The 18,037-nt window shown below is 37.6% G+C and overlaps 1 long non-coding RNA gene across 2 annotated transcripts; it reads left to right on the top strand.

Annotated features, from left to right (window-relative positions):
* The first annotated feature begins 5,048 nt into the window (after positions 1–5,048).
* Positions 5,049–13,933, top strand: LOC140498518 (uncharacterized). Of its 2 annotated transcripts, none has more exons than XR_011965126.1 (3): positions 5,049–5,275; positions 7,667–7,753; positions 13,556–13,933. It is a non-coding gene; the product is annotated as an uncharacterized lncRNA (long non-coding RNA). The 2 variants fall into 2 exon arrangements; XR_011965127.1 differs by lacking the exon at positions 13,556–13,933 and adding an exon at positions 10,816–11,062.
* Positions 13,934–18,037: the final 4,104 nt, after the last annotated feature.

An 18,037-nucleotide genomic window follows, 5' to 3' on the forward strand; every position in this document is an offset into this window, starting at 1 on the left:
ATGGAAATTATTGTTGAAAACTGAAAACAAATAAATTAATTAATTTTTTTTAAAAAAACAAAGTTGTTTTTCTCTACAATGTTGTCTTGTAAATTACTCTCTTAGTTTTGCTTTCTTCCTCTGTATCAGTTCACAGAAGTTTACTGTTTTCTCTGTCATTTCTTACAGCACAATTCTACTCTACAAAATATATATACCATACTTTGTCTCACCATTCCCCAATAATCCTTGGTTTTCATGTGGGGGCTACAACAAAAATAGCTGCTGTAAATAGTTTTGTCCATAGAGGCTCTTTGCCTCTTTAACTAAATTTCCATGGAATTCACTTTAGAACTAAAGCTCATTGTAGGAGCATTGCTTTCTCTTTCACTTCTTTTGAAAATTGAGTTAGAATCCAATTAACAAGTCAAGAAAGCCTATTCTGTGGCTAAACCCTAGGAATATCAACACAAAGAGAAAGACAGTACTTGCCCTCAAGGAGCTTATAATCTAATGAAAGAAGACAACACATGAAAGGAAGTGAAAAGAACTGATAAACGTGTGTGTGTTTGTTCTTCATTGCCAAAGAAGACCATGCCATGACATGACTTGCATTTGACTTTGTTTTGAGTGAGGGAGGGCTGTGCAGGTCACCAGTCTCACCTCTCCTCCAGAGCTATCTGAATCCAGTGATCATATATTCATCAAGACGACTGGATATGACCCAGAATGAGGCAATGGGGGTTAAGTGACTTGCCCAAGGTCACACAAGCATCTAAGGTGAGATTTGAGCTCAGGTCCTCCTGACTCCTGCACTGGTGTTCTATCCACAGCCCCACCTAGCTGCCAACTGATAAAAATAAGCATATATAGAATGATTTTACATACATACATGCATATATGTGTATATATATTTATGTCTAACAGTAGACATGGGGGGAGAAAAAAAGTTACCTGATAACATTATTTTATATTTGAAAGGAAGTGAGTTGTCTATAATAGCTTTGCAGCCTCATGTATAATTATCTTGTTTTTCTATTCTACGATGTTATGGAAATGCTTATTTTAGTTCTTAAGTCTAGAATAAATTAAAAAAAAAAAAAAGGAAACACTGCATTGCAGCCAGAAGAGGATTAAAGACACAGTTGACCTAAGCATCCTCCTTAAAATAGAGATTCTGGAAAGAATCAGAAAATAAGTGGAAGAGGTCATGGCTCAGAGAGTATTTCCAGTATGAGATGTGCAGGTGTGGAATGAACTTCGAAGGTAAAGAGGTTTCTGTGGCATGCATGGTAGAGATAGTCCTGAGGAGGAATGAAAACATGACTGGCCAGGAAATGAATTCACAGGGTGAAAATGGCAAAAAGGGAAAACAGTGTTGGATATGACACTGTACTGTTGGTAAAGCTATAAGATTGGCTCATTGTTCTGGATAATAATTCATAATTAAGGAAGAAAGGTGACCAAACTGTTTAAACTCTTTGACCCAGTCATCCCACTACTAGATATGTACCCTAAAAAGATTAAAGACAGAAAGTATTTACCAAAAAATATCTGTAGGGTTTGTTTGTTTGTTTGTTTGTTTGTTTGTTTGTTTTTTGTGGTAACAAAGAAGTGAAAAAAATTGAGTGCCCATCAGTTAAGGAAAGGCTGAAAGACTGTGGCGTAAGAATATAATGGATCTGGTGAGCAATTCTGAACTATGCCCAAAAGGCTATAAAAATGTGCATACCTGTGCAAATCAAAACAACTCTAAGGTATCACTTCACATCTATCAGATTGGCTAACATGACAAAACAGTAAAATGATAAATATTGGAGAAGATATGGGAAAGTTGGAATATTAGTTCATTGTTGGTGGAGCTGTGAGTTGATCCAACCATTCTGGAGAGCAGTTTGGAACTTTACCAAAGGACTATAAAAATGGGCATACTCTTTGACTGAGCAATACCACTTCTAGGGCTGTATCCCAAAGAATCATAAAAATGGGAAAAGGACTCACATATACAAAAATATTTATAGCAGTTCTTTTTGTGGTGACCAAGAACTGGAAATTGAGGGGATGCCCATCAATTGGGGAATGGCTGAACAAGTTGTGGTATACAAATGTAATAGAATACTATTATGCTATAAAAAATGATGAGCTGGCAGATTTCAGAAAAACCTGGAAAGACTTATATGAACTGATACTGAGTGAAGTTGATGAGGGCTGGAAGGTGGGGTGAGACCCCCCCCCAAAAGACTGGAGTACCAGGCAGGTTACCTGGAATGAATTCAAGGACTCAAGCATTCTTGAGGTCAAGGTAAAGATTTATTACACTTTTCAGCACAAGAGTTCTTAGGGAACCTGCAACTTTAGAGGGGTACAGGTCAAGTTTACATAGAATATTCTATAGTAAAACATGTGCCAAATATGCTAACTAGGTGATTCAGGACAAGATTAGGGAGTGGCTAGTTCTTAAAGGAACCTGAACTTTTAGCATCTACTGTTCAGGTATTTTACCCTAAGTACATCAGGAAATAGTTGAGGGGGTTGGTGGCAATGTTCCTGGAGGTGTGGTTTTAGGCCTGAAATGTCACTAAGTCAACTAATGGTCAGGAGTGACTAAGGAATACAAGGCTGCTCTCATCAATGTCTTGTTAGACAAGACAAATGTAAGGGAGTATATGTATGTCTCAGTCTAGGATACATATGACTGGTCAATGAGTAGCAAATGTCATTATGACCCAGTTCACAACCTGTTCCACCAGTGCACAGCTGGTTCAGACTAATAAATTCTATAGAAGCAGCTGACTACCATATCAGAAAGGGAGATAATAGTTGTTGCTGGGACAGGCTGTGTCCTTGGGCTGGGGACAAACTGCCTGGGATAGTGTTTTGAGAGTAGGGAGAAATGTGATTCTTTAAGAGAAATGTGATTTTAGAATTGGGGTCCAAACACATGTATCTAAGCACCCCATCAAAGTCAGCAGAACCAAGAGAACGTTGTATATAGTAGCAGCCACATTGCATGATAACTAACTTTGATAGACTCAGCTCTTTTCAGCAATGCCAGGATCTTTTGGACAACTCCAAAAGACTCATGATGGAAAATGCTATCCACATCCAGAGAAAGAGCTATGGAATCTGAATGTAGATCGAAACATATTATCTGCTCTTTCTTTTTTGTTTTTTTTTGTTTTTTCTTTTTTGTGGTTCCTCTCATTTGTTCTAATTCTTCTTTACAACATGACTAACATGAAAATATGTTTAAGAATGTATATGTAGAGCCCATATCAGATTGCATACCATCTTGGGAAGGAGAGAGGCAGAGGGAGGAGGAGAAAACGTAAAACTCAAAAGCTTATGGAAATGAATGTTGAAAACTAAAAATAAATTAAGTAATAATAAAAATAACATAATGGAATATTATTGTAAAGAAATTATAAATATGAGATTTGTATGAACTGATACGGAGTAAAATTAGTGAAAACATAAGAATATACACGACAACCATGTAAATTAAAATAACACTATTAAGAAATATAAACTTATGGTCAAAGGATATGAACAGGCAATTTTCGGAAGAAGAAATTAAAGATATCTATAATCATATGAAAAAATGCTCTAAATCACTGTTGATTAGAGAGATGCAAATCAAAACAACTCTGAGGTACCACATCACACCTATAAGATTGGCAAACATGACAGAACAAGAAAATGATAAATGCTGGAGAGGATGTGGGAGAGTTGGAACACTAATTCATTGTTGGTGGAACTGCGAGGGCATCCAACCATTATGGAGAGCAATTTGGAACTATGCCCAAAGGGCTACAAAAATGTGCATACCCTTTGACCCAGCAATATCGCTACTAGACTATATCCCCAAGAGATCATAAAAATTGGAAAGGGTCCCACATGTACAAAAATATTTATAGCAGCACTCTATGTAGTTGCCAAAAACTGGAAGTCAAGGGGATGTCCATCAATTGGGGAATGGCTGAATAAATTATGGTATATGAATGTAATGGAGTACTATTGTGCCATAAGAAATGATGAACAAGAAGACTTCAGAGAGGCCTGGAAGGACTTATATGACCTGATGCTGAGTGAAAGGAGCAGAACCAGGAGAACTTTGTGCACAGCAACGACCACAGTGTGTGAGAGTTTTTTCTGGTAGACTTGGAATTTTGTAATAACGCAAGAACTTCTTATTAAAAAAAAAAAAATCCCCGTGGTGGTTCTCAAGGCAAAATGCCTTCCACACTCAGAGAGAGAAATATGGAAGTCATTCACAAAATGTAGCAGATCATGTTTGTGTATGTGTATGTGTTTGTGTATCATGTTTTGATTTGTTATATGATTTCTTTCATTTATTTTAGTCTTACTACATAGCATGACTATAGTGAAAATGTACTCAATAGGAAAGTATATGTAGAACCTATACAGAACTGTATGCAGTTGTGGGGAGGGAGGGGGGTAGTGGGGGGTAGGTGTGGGGGGGATAAAATCTCAATTGTATGGCAGTGATTGTTAAACATTAAAAAATAAAAAAAAATAAAAAAAGAAATATAAACTTGAAATAATTATAACAACCAATCTTGGTCCCAGAAAATAAATAACAAAGCCTACCTTCCTCTTCTTAGGAGGAAGGCAAGGGACTTTGGAACAGGATGCTGTTTACATACATTGTCAGACTTGGTCACCGTGCTGTCTTACCTGGTTTTCTTCCTTGCAAGGGAAGATTCAAATGCCAAAGCAGGAAGAAATCAGACGTTTCCAGAAATGGCTGTGAAATTAAAATAAAAGGCACCAATAAAACTTTTTTTAAGCATTGCTAATCTCTTTTAATATCTCTGGGGGGCTGTTTATAATTCTTCGGATTATACAAGACTCAGAAAACAACACTTTCAGAAAGTAGCCTTATCTGAGAATTATACAAAACCCACTGGAGGTCAGACAGGAAGAAAACTTTGTGATGATGTAATGTTGCACTTTTAAATGTCCCTTTTGTGATGTAATGTGATAGGTCACATCTAGGCTCTTCTGTGGCTCACCCTGAGCTCTCCTTCCCAGGAGAATACCCTCAGCCTGTTATCATGTGATGCCTCTCACTCCCTACAAACAGCATCCAAATTCAGTTTGCTAAGGAATTTGCTAACAGTTCCAAATTCTTCTTCGTTTCTATGCCAAAAAGCTCAAGGGGTGACTACGGACTCCTGATTCTACTATGAGGCCATTTGTTAAAACTGAGTAGTATTGCCTGTCAATTTCTTGATCAAGAGGAGATACAATTCTATGGTTTGAATAAAGACAGGTAAATACCACAGAACTACAAACTGAATCCAGGATCTGTATCTTTCAAACTTTCAGACTTGGAGTATTTGGGCAAAGTCCAAAGCACTACTTGATTGTCTTAATTCATTATAGCATTTACGTTTTTTCCTGAGATAGTATTTTTTTTCTAATCTTTCCCTTCTAATTCTATTTGCTGAGGGTCATATTGGTGGCATAGAAACTTTACTCTGTCCCTTGCTAGTTGTGTAAACTCTAGGCCTGTTTCTTCATCTGTAAAATGAGAGAGCTTGGACTAAAATATGTCTAAAGTCCTACCATCTCTAACATTCTATGATTCTGTGCTTCACTAATTTTTTTAATAATTAAATAATTATGGTTTCCAGTCTTAAATTTCATGCTTTCAGGCTTGAATGACTCATTTGGATAGCAGGATAGGGCAAGATTGGAAATTCATGCAGATACGCCAAAGGTGGCACAGAGCCCAATTGTCACTATCCCATATGCTGTTTGGCACTGAGCTATAGTGCCAAGAAGGAAAAGAACAGATTTTAAATGACTATATTCACATATACATACATATACAGTTTTATCTTTCCATCTATCAGTCACAGTCAAAGTATTTTATTAAATCTAGTAAAAATTGCCCACATTTAGCATCAACTTTGATTTAGAGATTTCATGTAATCCATTTAAGAGGCCTAAGAATACCAATTGATACAAAAAATAACAGTGGTGAAATTTTTGGTTGCCAATTATCAGACTATTTCCAACTATCTTGATCATTTATCTTTTGAGTTTTCACTTGTATTTTTATTTGTGTAGAATCAGGAAGACTTGGATTCAATTCCCATCTCTGACACACAGTGACAATGTGAACCTGGGCACCCTCAGTGTCCCCAGGCAGCTCTCTAATAGTTGCACAGTTGTAAAGGAGGTGAACATGTGCATTGGTAGAGGGAGTTTCCTCATCTGGGATTTCTGTAAACCAGTGGATTCAGAAATGCAATGAGAGACAGTACAAGAAAGGAGATGGAGGAAGGAAGATATAGACAAAGGAGAAAAAGGAAAGAAAAAGGGAAGACAGAGAGAGAGAAACATGAAGTGTACAACTATAAATTTGTAATGCAGATTCAGTTAAGACCTAAGACCAAAGACCAAAGTATATCTCTCAGTTCTAATTAAATATCTAAGTAAATGGGACCTTTAATATTACCATTATGTGCTATATTTCTTTAATTGTATAATAAGCACAGCAGAGACTACATTTTTTTTCTCAGTAGGAATGGCAACGAAGGTGAAGGGAAGTTCATGTTTCCTTCTCCTAACATCTTCCTCCATCCTCCAGAAGTTTCCAGAAGCAATTTAGTTCATTTGAATACTTCTGCTCAGTTACCCTGGGGTGAAATGTGGAAAACTGAAAGACAATCATGAAGAGAGGAGAGTCCTTAGATCCAGTAGGGTAGGGAGGAGAGTACATATACTGTAACAAACCACAATTAAGTTTCACAGAATTGGAAATAGAGACCCACGTACAAGATACAACGGGATATGGTTTGGGGTATGATATTTTTGGCCAGAACCCCAGTTCTTTTGCTCTTAGACATATAGTGTTCCAAGATCTGTGGTCCTTCAATGTCTCTGCTGCTAGGTTTTGTGTCATTCTTATTGTGGTACCATCATATTTAAATTGTTTTATTCTTGTTGCTTTTAGTATTTTATCCTTGAGTTGGGGGTTTCAGAATTTGACTATAATATTCCTATGAGTTTTCCTTATAGAATCTCTTTTAAGTGGTGATGGATGGATTTTTTGTTTTATTTCTACTCCCCCTCCCTCTTGTTCTAATGCTTCAAGACAATTTTCTTTTAATTATTTCTTGTATTATTGTATCAAGATTCTTTTTTTGATCATGGCTTTCAGTTAGTCTGATTATTTTTGTTTTCTCTTCTTGATCTATTCTCCAGATCTGTTGTTTTTCTTATAAGGTGTTTCACTTTTCTCTTCTATTTTTTCATTTTATTTCTTGGTCTCTTATAATTTCAGTGACTTTGCCTTGCCCAGTTTTAATTTTCAAGGTGTCATTTGTTCCTTAAGATTCTAGATCTCCTTTTCTAATTTCTAATCTAATTTTCTTTCATAATCTTAGGTTTGGGAGATTATTCTTTTTTTATTGTTTATTTTTCCTCCTTCTCTGTCATTTGATTTTTAAAGTCTTTTTTAAGATCTTCCAAGAATTTTTGGGGGGCAGATGACCATTTGACATTACTCTTTGGGGGTTTCTTTACTTTAATATCCTCCTCTGAAGATGAACCCTGGTCTTCTCTATTCCCATAACAGCTTTCTATGGTTGGATTCTTTCTCTGCCTGTGCATTTTTTTCTGGTAATAGCTTAATTTTTTTAATCACTTCTAGCCCTGTGCTATGGGAAATGGCACCTCTTGCCCCAGATCTTCAGTTCTCCTCTCAAGCCTGGAACCAAAGTCAAACCTCCAACCTCCTGTAAGTGCCCACATCCAGAGACTTTCTGTCCCACTGCTTCTGCACTCACAGGGCATGTCCTGGTTCCTTCTCACCCTGCTGCCCTTCGAAGCAAAACTGGGGGTGGCGTTCCTTTTCAGTGGGGGAGGGAGGACGGAGAGTGAAGGCGGGGAATAAGGGGGTGGGAAGTGGCGGGAGCGAGTTCCTGTGGCTGGGAGGAGGCAGCCAGTCAAACCACCTAACCCCAGGGCTTTCTTCTTGTTTTTAAAGCAGACCCTAGCCTGGAGGTGTTTACTCTTCACTGCAACCAAACTTTGTCCTGGGATTTTCCTCTAGATCTTCTCAAATTGTCCCAGGAAGACCCCTGTTATGTCCCTATTCTTACTTTTTATTTGCACTTTGTTTGCTCTAGGGTGCTATTTTATCTCTTTCTTGAGAGAAAATCTTGAGAGCTTGGAATTTCCTGACCTACTCCACCATCTTCCCAAAATTCCCTCAGGGATGTAGTTTTTCTAGCCCCTTATTTTGTGTGTGAGATCTGTGGAAGTGAGGACCAGTATACAAAAAAGGCTCCAGAAAATAGAGGCATTCTGGTCTGGAGATTGATTTTGAACTGAAATGAGACAGAGGTTCCAGAGCGATTTTCCTATATAGGACATTTTTTTATAATATATTCATTTTATTTATTTTTAATGCTCTACAATCACTACCATAAAACTTAGATTTTTTTCCCCTACTTACCCCCCACCACCCCCCTCCCTCCCCAAGATGGTATACAATTCTATATAGGATCTACACATACGTACCTATTGAATACATTTTCATTATAGTCATGCTGTGTAGAAGAACTAAAAATAGATGGGAGAAATCATATAACAAACCAAAACGTAATACACACACACACACACACACACACAATGATCTACTACATTCTGCGATTGAATTCCATAGTTCTTTCTCTGAATGTGGAAGGTATTTTGCCTTAGAAGACCATTGAGAATTTTTTTTTTAATGTCTTATGATTGCTATGAAGATCCAAGTCTACTAGAAAAAACTCTTGCACACTGTGGTCGTTGCTGTGCACAAAGTTCTCCTGGTTCTGCTCCTTTCACTTAGCATCAGATCATATAAGTCTTTCCAGAACTCTCTGAAGTCTTCTTGTTCATCATTTCTTATGGCACGATAGTATTCCATTACATTCATATACCATAATTTATTCAGCCATTCCCCAATTGATGGGCATCCCCTTGATTTCCAGTTTTTGGCCACTACAAGTGTGCTGCTATAAATATTTTTGTACATGTGGGACCCTTTCCCATTTTTTTGATCTCTTGGGGATACAGTATAGGACATTTTTTAAGAAAACCTTTCCTGTGTAAAATGGAGCAATTGTCATAGCCTGGGAGGCTGAGGAGAATGCAAGAAGAACTTGAAAAACAATGAAAGGCCAAAATATGGGAATCTGCAGTTAAGATCAGCCATCCACTAAGAATTGTAACATTATGAAGGATCATGAAGAGAAGTAACAACCACGGATGCCTACTGAGAATAGATGGAGGTGATAGCTACAGTACAGTAGAAGACAAATTGACCATACAGGGAGAACAGTGACATGGAGGCACAGTGTCCTCCGCTAAAATCCTACCTACTTCCCAGGTTTCAGTAAGCATGAAAATGAGATAATGTTTTTAAAGCCCCAGATAAATGCCAGGTATTATTTTAATTCAACAAGCCTTTATTAAGTAGCAACTATGTACCCAGTATTGTGCTAGATGATGTGGATATGAAGACAAAAGCAAGAGTCCCTGTCTTCAAGGATCTTACATTCCATTAGGGAAAATAACACGTACAAAAATAAACAAGACAAAACATAAAGAAAGAATACAAAAAGCTGACGGGGGAGGGCACTAAAATGTGGAAGGATCAGAAATGACTTCTTTTAGAATATGATACTGGGAGCTGAGTTTTTAAGGAAGTTAGGAATTTTACAAGGCAAAAAGGAGAAAGGAGTGAATTTGAGACACGAAGGACAACCCATCAAATACTGTGAAAACAGGAGAGGAAATGTATCTACTACATGAGTAGGAGATAAGCTAGTTCAGCTGAAATAGAGAGTGAATGAAAGGGCTCAGCATACAATAAGTTCAGAAAAAGAGACTGGACCCAGAGTGTGAAGGGTTTTTAAATGCTAGAGGAGTTTGTAGCTCATCCCAGTATCAATAAGAAGTCACTGCAGCTTACTTGAGCAAAAGAGTGACATGGTCAGACCTGTGTTTTAGAAATGTCAATTTGGCAGCTCTGCAGAGGAAATATTGGAAAATATGGAAATTAAGATAGAGACACCAAATAGAAGACTGTTACGATAATGTAAAAAAGGAAGTGACAAAATGAGTGTTTTATTTCTTAAGTTCAGAACAAAATAAAATTTGAAAAATTTTTGAAAAAAAGTGACAAGAACCTGATCTAAAGTTGTGGCCATGTGGGCAAAGAAAAGGGTGTGTTTGAGAGATGTTATGGAAATCAAATCAATAAGAATTGACAAAAGAATGAAGAGTCATAGAACTAACTTTGAGTTTGTCAACCTGGGTGACTGGCAGGATAGTAGTCTCTCAGCAGAAACTGGAATGTTAGGAAGAAGGGTGAGTTTAGAAAGAATGATAATCAATTATGTTTTGGGCATGATGAGCTTGAGATGCCTAAGGGGCATCTAATTGGAAGTATCCAGCAGGCATTTGGTGCTGTGACCTGGAAATAAGACTTAGAGAGTACAGCTTAATCTATCAATCTTCAGACGGATAAAAATCGGACTCAGGAGAACTGATGCAGTTCCTGAGAGAGAGGTTATAGACAGAGAAATAAGAGAGCCCAAGAAAGAGCCTAAGGGAAAACCCACAATTAGAAGGGTAGGATATGGATGTTCCAGCAAAGATGACCAAGTTGCTGCCAGACAAGCAAGAGGAAAACTGAAAGAACTATGTCACACACACACACACACACACACACACAAATACACATGAAACAAGCTACAAATAATATTCATGTTTTTACAAGCAAACCTCTTTTACGTTCTTCTTTACACACAGAAATGTTCATATTTGTTGCTGTTTGTCAAGTTTAGAATAACAAAAATGAAACAACTGTTCTCGAAGAGCTTTGTCTACTGAAAATAATGCATAGAATTGCATACTGAAAGTGCTCAAGCAGCAGGTTACTGGAACAGTGAGAGCATCTTGCAAGCGGTATTTACATAATCTGTCACCAGGTATTCCCTTGATCCAACTAGGTTTTTTCAAACTCCCAATCTGTAGGTTGCCTATCATGTTCCCAGTTTCTCACTCATGATTTAGATAAAAATGAAAATTTTAGAAAAATGCCTCTGGCTTCTTGGTTTTCTCTCTCTGTGGCTCATTAGATCATATGCTTAGAGCATAATTTAAATGGGGCCAATATAGTAAGCTTGGGCCCCTTTGAGACCAGAGCTTGATCAATTCCACAGTCACAGACTGCATTTCAATCCCTGGCCAGCTGAGTTAGAATACACACTGCTAGACACAGGGGGCAGGGCACCTCAGTAAGAGGGCATAGGTAGGTTAACATCCATTCTCACACCTAGCAAACCAAATCAAAACAGAATCAGTAGAGTGTGTGAAGGGTAGTGATGAAGATATTTGTTTATTTGTTGTAACTCCGACATCTGAAGGAAGAAGAAAAATGGACAATCCAGCCTCACCTTCTTCAAGTTATGATTTCCTGTCCCTTAATTCTCCCCCACTCCTTCTCCCCTTCCTCCCCTACCCCCAGAACTTTACCTCCCTAGCAACTTCATCTCAGGTCTATTATGTCTTGTCAAACTATGGGTGAATAAGGCTAGAATACAATTTTTTTTCTTTTTGGTGTCCTTCCTGGACTGTTCTTCCATTAGAGAGGACAAATGTTTTTCTTTTCCACATAATGATAGTGTTTTCTCACTCTTAACTCAAAAGTCAATCTGAGAAATCATCTCAATACAACTTAAAGCTTTTTCTCCCTTATCAGCGGAGAACAAAATCCTTGTTTCTCACACAAGCATAAATGTTGTTCTAAGGCTAGAGTATTATCCACAACTGCTTAGAGAGTATCACCTTACACAGAGCTGTCACCAGCACTGCAAGTGTCCAGAGCTACTTACTTGGTGTAATGACCACCCCACATACACCCAGTACCGCACAAGGGCACTGCCGGAAAAACACCTTTGAGAATAGAGAACACAAGCAGAGGCAAGCTACAAGAAGTTAGACTGAAATATGACTTCCTATTTGAACTAATTTTTCTTACTAATTAGAAGCTAAGTTCAGTTGTTTTTATATTAGAAAAGATTGCAAGTGTTGTCAGTGCCCTATAAATTTCATCAACCTAAGATAAATCTCTGATTGCACTATCCTAGTTACAACTCTTGCCTTATTCCTAGAGCTATCTCAAAGGTATAATAAAATCAGACAATTGTCCCTCGCCTCCCTACACTGCAGTGACTGGCAGCTGGGTTGACTCAAGGAGATAGTAAGTAGGAGAAAAGGAGGTAGGTAGGTTATTTGGTGCTAAAAAGTATCCAGTATGCATATGTATGCATAACTACATATCATGTGATCATAACATAACCTCACCCCATCATCTTTCCTAAGGCAAAGTACTCTTGCACATTCCCTTCACAGGGTACATGATTCCTTTAAATCTTTTGTCCCCTTCACAGATAATATCGGTGCTCACTGTAACCTCTTTTCTCTGTACAAAAACAAAAACAAAAAGTGAGAAGAGGATAAAGTCAACCCTGTCTTCTGTCACTACTACTAGTGAATGTTCATGAGTGTCCTGCAGGGCTCCTGTCATAAGCTACACCCAACATATATTACACTATGCACCCTCAAGTTTTGCAAATATATATTTCTATATAGATAAGTAGATATGTATATAAAGGGTGTCCCAAATGTGCATATTTGAGCTACAAGAATTGCACTAAGACTTTTGAACCATCTTCTGTATACATATATATACAAATTCTGGAAAGAAGAAAGAGAAATTTGCCCAGCATTCCAACCATTCTTATGTCTTGGTTTAGTCTCATGAAGGATGGTTCTGTAGCACCCAATGCTTGTGAAATGCAATCTTTGTGTGATCTCTAATCACATAAGGGAAGAGCCAGAATGTACACAGAAGAGATTATGTTCCAGCCTGCTCAGTGTTATCAGGTCAAGCCCAGCTCCTTTCTTCTTCTTTAACAAGGGATTAGAATTCTGTTGTGTTGATACTGGAAGTTTAATCCTTCCTTCCCTTCTGAGCGGTAAAAATGGAAGATGTAAGACTTGTACATATTGGCCATCTGCCACAAAGTCTCTCTCTTGACATTGAATTCCCATCACAGAGATGAAATACTTTGAACTTCCTGGAAGAATGGTGTTATTCCAACACAATGTGTATATAAATTACAGTCCTAAGGAAGAAAAAAGATGCTCACGTTGAAACACAGAAAAGAGAGGTGCATGAGTGCCAAGTGATAGACAGCACCTTTGTGGCTCTGTTCCTATGTGGAAATAGATGAGATCAAGAAGGTACATTTCACCATATGTCCTTAAAACCCAAGATATAAGATAGTAAGTGTTTAAACCTTGTCATGTAGATAATCTTATGACAGTCTCCACAGGAGCTAAGCTATCCTATTAGGTTTCAGATGGTTCCTATCAACAGTTTTGTTTTCACTTTTCAAAGTAATTTTTAAATGAATAGATTTGGCAAAACTCTGTTAGAGTGATAGTAGAATTTACCAGTCTTTCTAATTAAAATGTCTTCCAGGAGTCAAGACGATGGAGAAAAGGCAGAGATTCATCTGAGCTTTTTCAAATTCCTCAACTTTAAACAACTTTAAATAACTCCTCAAAACAAATTCTGCCCACAAAAGGATGGGGTAAAGTGACTTTCCAGCCCAAGACAACTTAAAAATTCAGCAGGAAAGGTCTGTGACACCACACTAGGGTGAGAGTGGAGCACAGTCCAGGGCAGACTGTGCCAGCATAGGCCATGGCCGAGCAAACTAGCAGCAGGCCTTGGGGCCAACCAGTGACTTCTGGAGCTCTCAACCCAGAGATGGTAATGGAGTCAGACAACTGTTGTCAGTGCCCTATAAGTTTCAGCAACCTAGGATAAATATCTGATTACACTGTTCTAGTTACAACTCTTGCCTTATTCCTAGAGCTATCTTAAAGGTATAATAAAATCAGACAATTGTCCCTTGCCTCCCTCCACTGCAGTGACTGGCAGCTGAGTTGACTCAAGGAGACAGTAAGTAGGAGAAAAGGAGGCAGCTAGACTATTTGGTGTTTACAGGAGTGTAAAAGGAATTTACAGGAGTCCCTTTGCTGGCACTGGGTGTAGGACTGTTGCATTGCCTATACTTGGATCCAGGTCACAGTCTTGAGTCAGCCCACATGATGGCAAGAAAGAGCACTAGCACTCCAGAGCTTGTGGCCACATAGGAGTAGGGACCTTGTTCACAATTTCAGGGTAGAAAAGAGTGCTTCTAATCACTCACAGACTAGAGCACCAGCCAAGAGAGTAGCACACACCCTTCTTCTTAGATCATATCACCTCAGAAGAACTGAAAATTTAGACCCCCAGAGCCAGTTCTGAGAACAGCTGTACAAAAAAACCTGAAGCTTAGGAGAGTTCTCCCTTCACCCCAGAGCAGAGCCGAACTTTAACAAAAAGTTAAAAGTCAAGAAATAGGCTTAAAAAGTAAACAAAAAACAAAAAAAATAACTTGATCATAGAAGAAGCTAGATTTCAGAGTTCCTAAGTCAGAGAAAATTGTGCAAGTAGCCAGAAAGAAACAATTCAAATATCACGGAGCCATAGTCAGGAAAACACAAGATTTCCATGTTAAAGAAGTAAAGGACTTGGAATATGATATCCTGAAGGGAAAAGGAGCTAGAATTACAACCAAGAATCATCTACCCAGCAAACTGAGTATAAACCTTCAGGGGGAAAATGGACATTCAATAAAACAAAAGACTTTCAATCATTCCTTTAGAGCTGAATAGAAAATTTGACTTTCAAATACAAGATTCAAGAAAAGCATGAAAAGGTAAACAAGAAAGAGAGAATAAGGAATTCAATAAGGCTAAATTGTTTGCATTCCTACATGGAAAGATGATATTTGTAACTCCTAAGAATTTTCTCATTATTAGAGCAGCTAGGTGTGGTGGTGGTGGTTGTCCTTCATTCTCAAAGAGGACCAAAATGACATCACCATATTACAATCAAATTACAATGCATCTGACTGTGGCTGGGACTGACATTAATCTGCACATCTCGAATTTCTTTTGAACTACTTCAGTTCTGTTTTGCTCATACAGCACAGCACCTTATCTGATGAGGGCACACCATGGGGTGGTCCTGTTCTAATGTCTCCCATGTCAAGCAATCAATTCCAAAATTCTTAAGAGAAACCTTGAAAGTGTCCTTATATTGCTTCTTCTGACCACCATGTGAGGGCTTGCCATGTGTGAGTTCTCCATAAAATAGTCTTGTAGATAAGTGTATGTTTGGCACTCAAACAACATGGCCAACCCATCATAGTTGTTCTCTGCCATAGAATTTGGCAACTTAGTTCACAGTAAGACCTCAGTGTCTGATATCTTATCCTGGCAGGTGATCTTCAGAATCTTCCTAAGACAATTAAAATGAAAGCAATTCAGTTTTCTGGCATGGTGCTGGTAGACTGTCCAGGTTTCACAAGCATACAACAATGAAGTCAGCACAATGGCTCTATAAACCTTCAGTTTGGTAGGCAATCTAATACCTCTTCTCTCTCACACTTTCCTTCAGTGCCTGCCAAACACTGAGCTAGCTCTGGCAATTTGTGCTTTAACCTCATTATCAATGTGTACATCCCTAAAAAGGACACACATGTTCAAAAATATTTAAAGTAGTTCTTTTTGTGGTGGCAAAGAGTTGGAAATTGAGGGGATGCCCATCAGTTGAGGAATGACTGAACAAGTTGAGGTATGTGAATATAATGGAATACAATTGTTCCATAAGAAATGATGAGCAGGTGGATTTCAGAAAAACTTGGAAAGACTTACATGAACTGTTGTTGAGTGAAGTGAGCAAAACCAGGAGAACACTGTAATCAGTAACAACACTGTGAGATGATCACCTTTAATAGACTTAGGTCTTCTCAGCAATACAGTAATCTAAGACAATTCCAGAAAATTCATGATGGAAAATACTATTCACATCCAGAAAAAGAACTCTGGAGTATGAATGCAGATCAGAGCACAGTATTTTCTCTCTTTTTTTGGTTGTTTTTTCTTTCTCATGGTTTTTCCCTTTGATTCTAATACTTCTTTATAGCATAACTAATGTGGAAATGTTTAATAGGAGTACATGCATAGCTTACATCAGATTGCATGCCATCTTGGGGAGGTGGAAGGAGAAGGAAGGGGAGAAAATTTAGAATTCAAAATCTTACAAATAAATGTTGAAAACTAAAAATAAATAATTTTTTTAATTTAAATTTAAATTTTTTTTTTAAAATGTGTACATCCATAGAAAGTACACTGCTAAGGTAAGTGAACTTGTCCATACCATTCAAAATTTTTCCATTTGCTGTAATCAAGGGTTCCATTTATGGGTGTCGTGGCACCTTATTTTCTTGGTGTTAATTGTTAGGCCAAAATTAGCACAAGCAGCAAAGAAATAATCCATAGTTTGAAACATCTCTGTATTGAGTTGCATAATCGTCTACAAATGAAAAAACCACACACCAACACTCCCTCCATTTGGTCTTGACTTGTAGCCTTTTCAAGTTGAAGAATTTGCCATCAGTGCAGTAGTTGACTTTGATGCTATGTTCTACCTTATTGAAAGCATTTGACAATATGGGCGAAAAGATCATGGTAAAAAGCATGGGAGTAAGCACACAACCTTGTTTCACTCCATTGGTGACTAGAAAAACAGGAAAGCATCATCTATTACCCAGAACTCAGGCAAGCATATCATCATGAAATTGACATACAATACTGATGAACTTCTCTTTTAAAAAAAATAAAGAAAAAGGACCTACCTGTGCAAAAATATGTATAGCAGTTCTTTTTGTGGTGGCAAAGAATTGAAAATTGAAGGGATGCCAAGCAATTGGGAAATGGCTAAACAAGTCGCAACAATTGATTGTGATGAAATACTATTGTACTACAAGAAATGATGAACAGGACGCCCTCAGAAAAATCTGGAAAGACTTCTGTGAACTGATGCAAAATGAAATGAGCAGAGATGGGAGAACTCTGTACACAGTAATAGCAATATTCAACTGTGAATGACGTAGCTATTCTCAGCAACACAATGATCTAAGATGATTCCAAAGGACTTATGATGAAAAATGCTATCCATCTTCTGAGAATGAACTGATGGAATCTGAACGCAGGTCAAAGGATACTTTTTTTTACTTTATTCTTCTTTGGGGTTTTTTGGGGGGGGAGGGGGGAGAGCTATGTTTTATTTCACAACATGACAATAAAGAAATATGTTTTGCATAACAGCACACATATAACCTATACTAAATTGCTTGCCTTCTTAATTACAGAGAAGGAAAGAAAGGAAAGATGAGATTTGGAACCCAAATTTTTGAGGAATGAATATTAAAAATTATTTTGGAGAAAAAATAAAATATTAAATAAATGCACTTTAAAGCAAAAAAAATTAAATCAAATATTTTCCATTTTGAGCAATAGCTTTAAACAAGAGACAATAATACTTCAGTGATTTGTGTTTTTGTTTTGCTGTCCTCTCAAAGCATGAGTCTTCTTACAGCTTTGTAGATGAACTTTGAAAAGACACCTGAGTTCAAATGCTACGTCTTCCACTTACTAAAGGTCCGACTCATCAATTCACCTAACTTTACCAAGCCTCAGTTTCCTCTTCTATAAAATAGGGAAAATAACACCCACAATATCTCGCTTACTATTGTGGTCTCTTACGAGGTTCAACTGAGATAGTGTATATAAAGTACCACATAAGTGTCAAATGGAAGACAGAATCAGCCTGTAAAATTTACAGTAGCATGAAACCATTTAGACAAAAATCAGTGGCCAGATGTAATAAGCACTAGTAAAATTGTTTGGTAGGAAAACGAAAGTAACGGTAACCAAATATTATGCTTTTATCCATGAAATGATTATTTATGTCTGCCAGGAATTAAATTATTAATATACCAGTGTATAGTTACAGTTGAACACGTCTTGTCTTAAGAGTTAACAAATGTACTTGTATTGGCATTTC

Source organism: Notamacropus eugenii, chromosome 4 (assembly GCF_028372415.1).
Source record: "Notamacropus eugenii isolate mMacEug1 chromosome 4, mMacEug1.pri_v2, whole genome shotgun sequence".
Lineage (NCBI taxonomy): Eukaryota > Metazoa > Chordata > Mammalia > Diprotodontia > Macropodidae > Notamacropus > Notamacropus eugenii.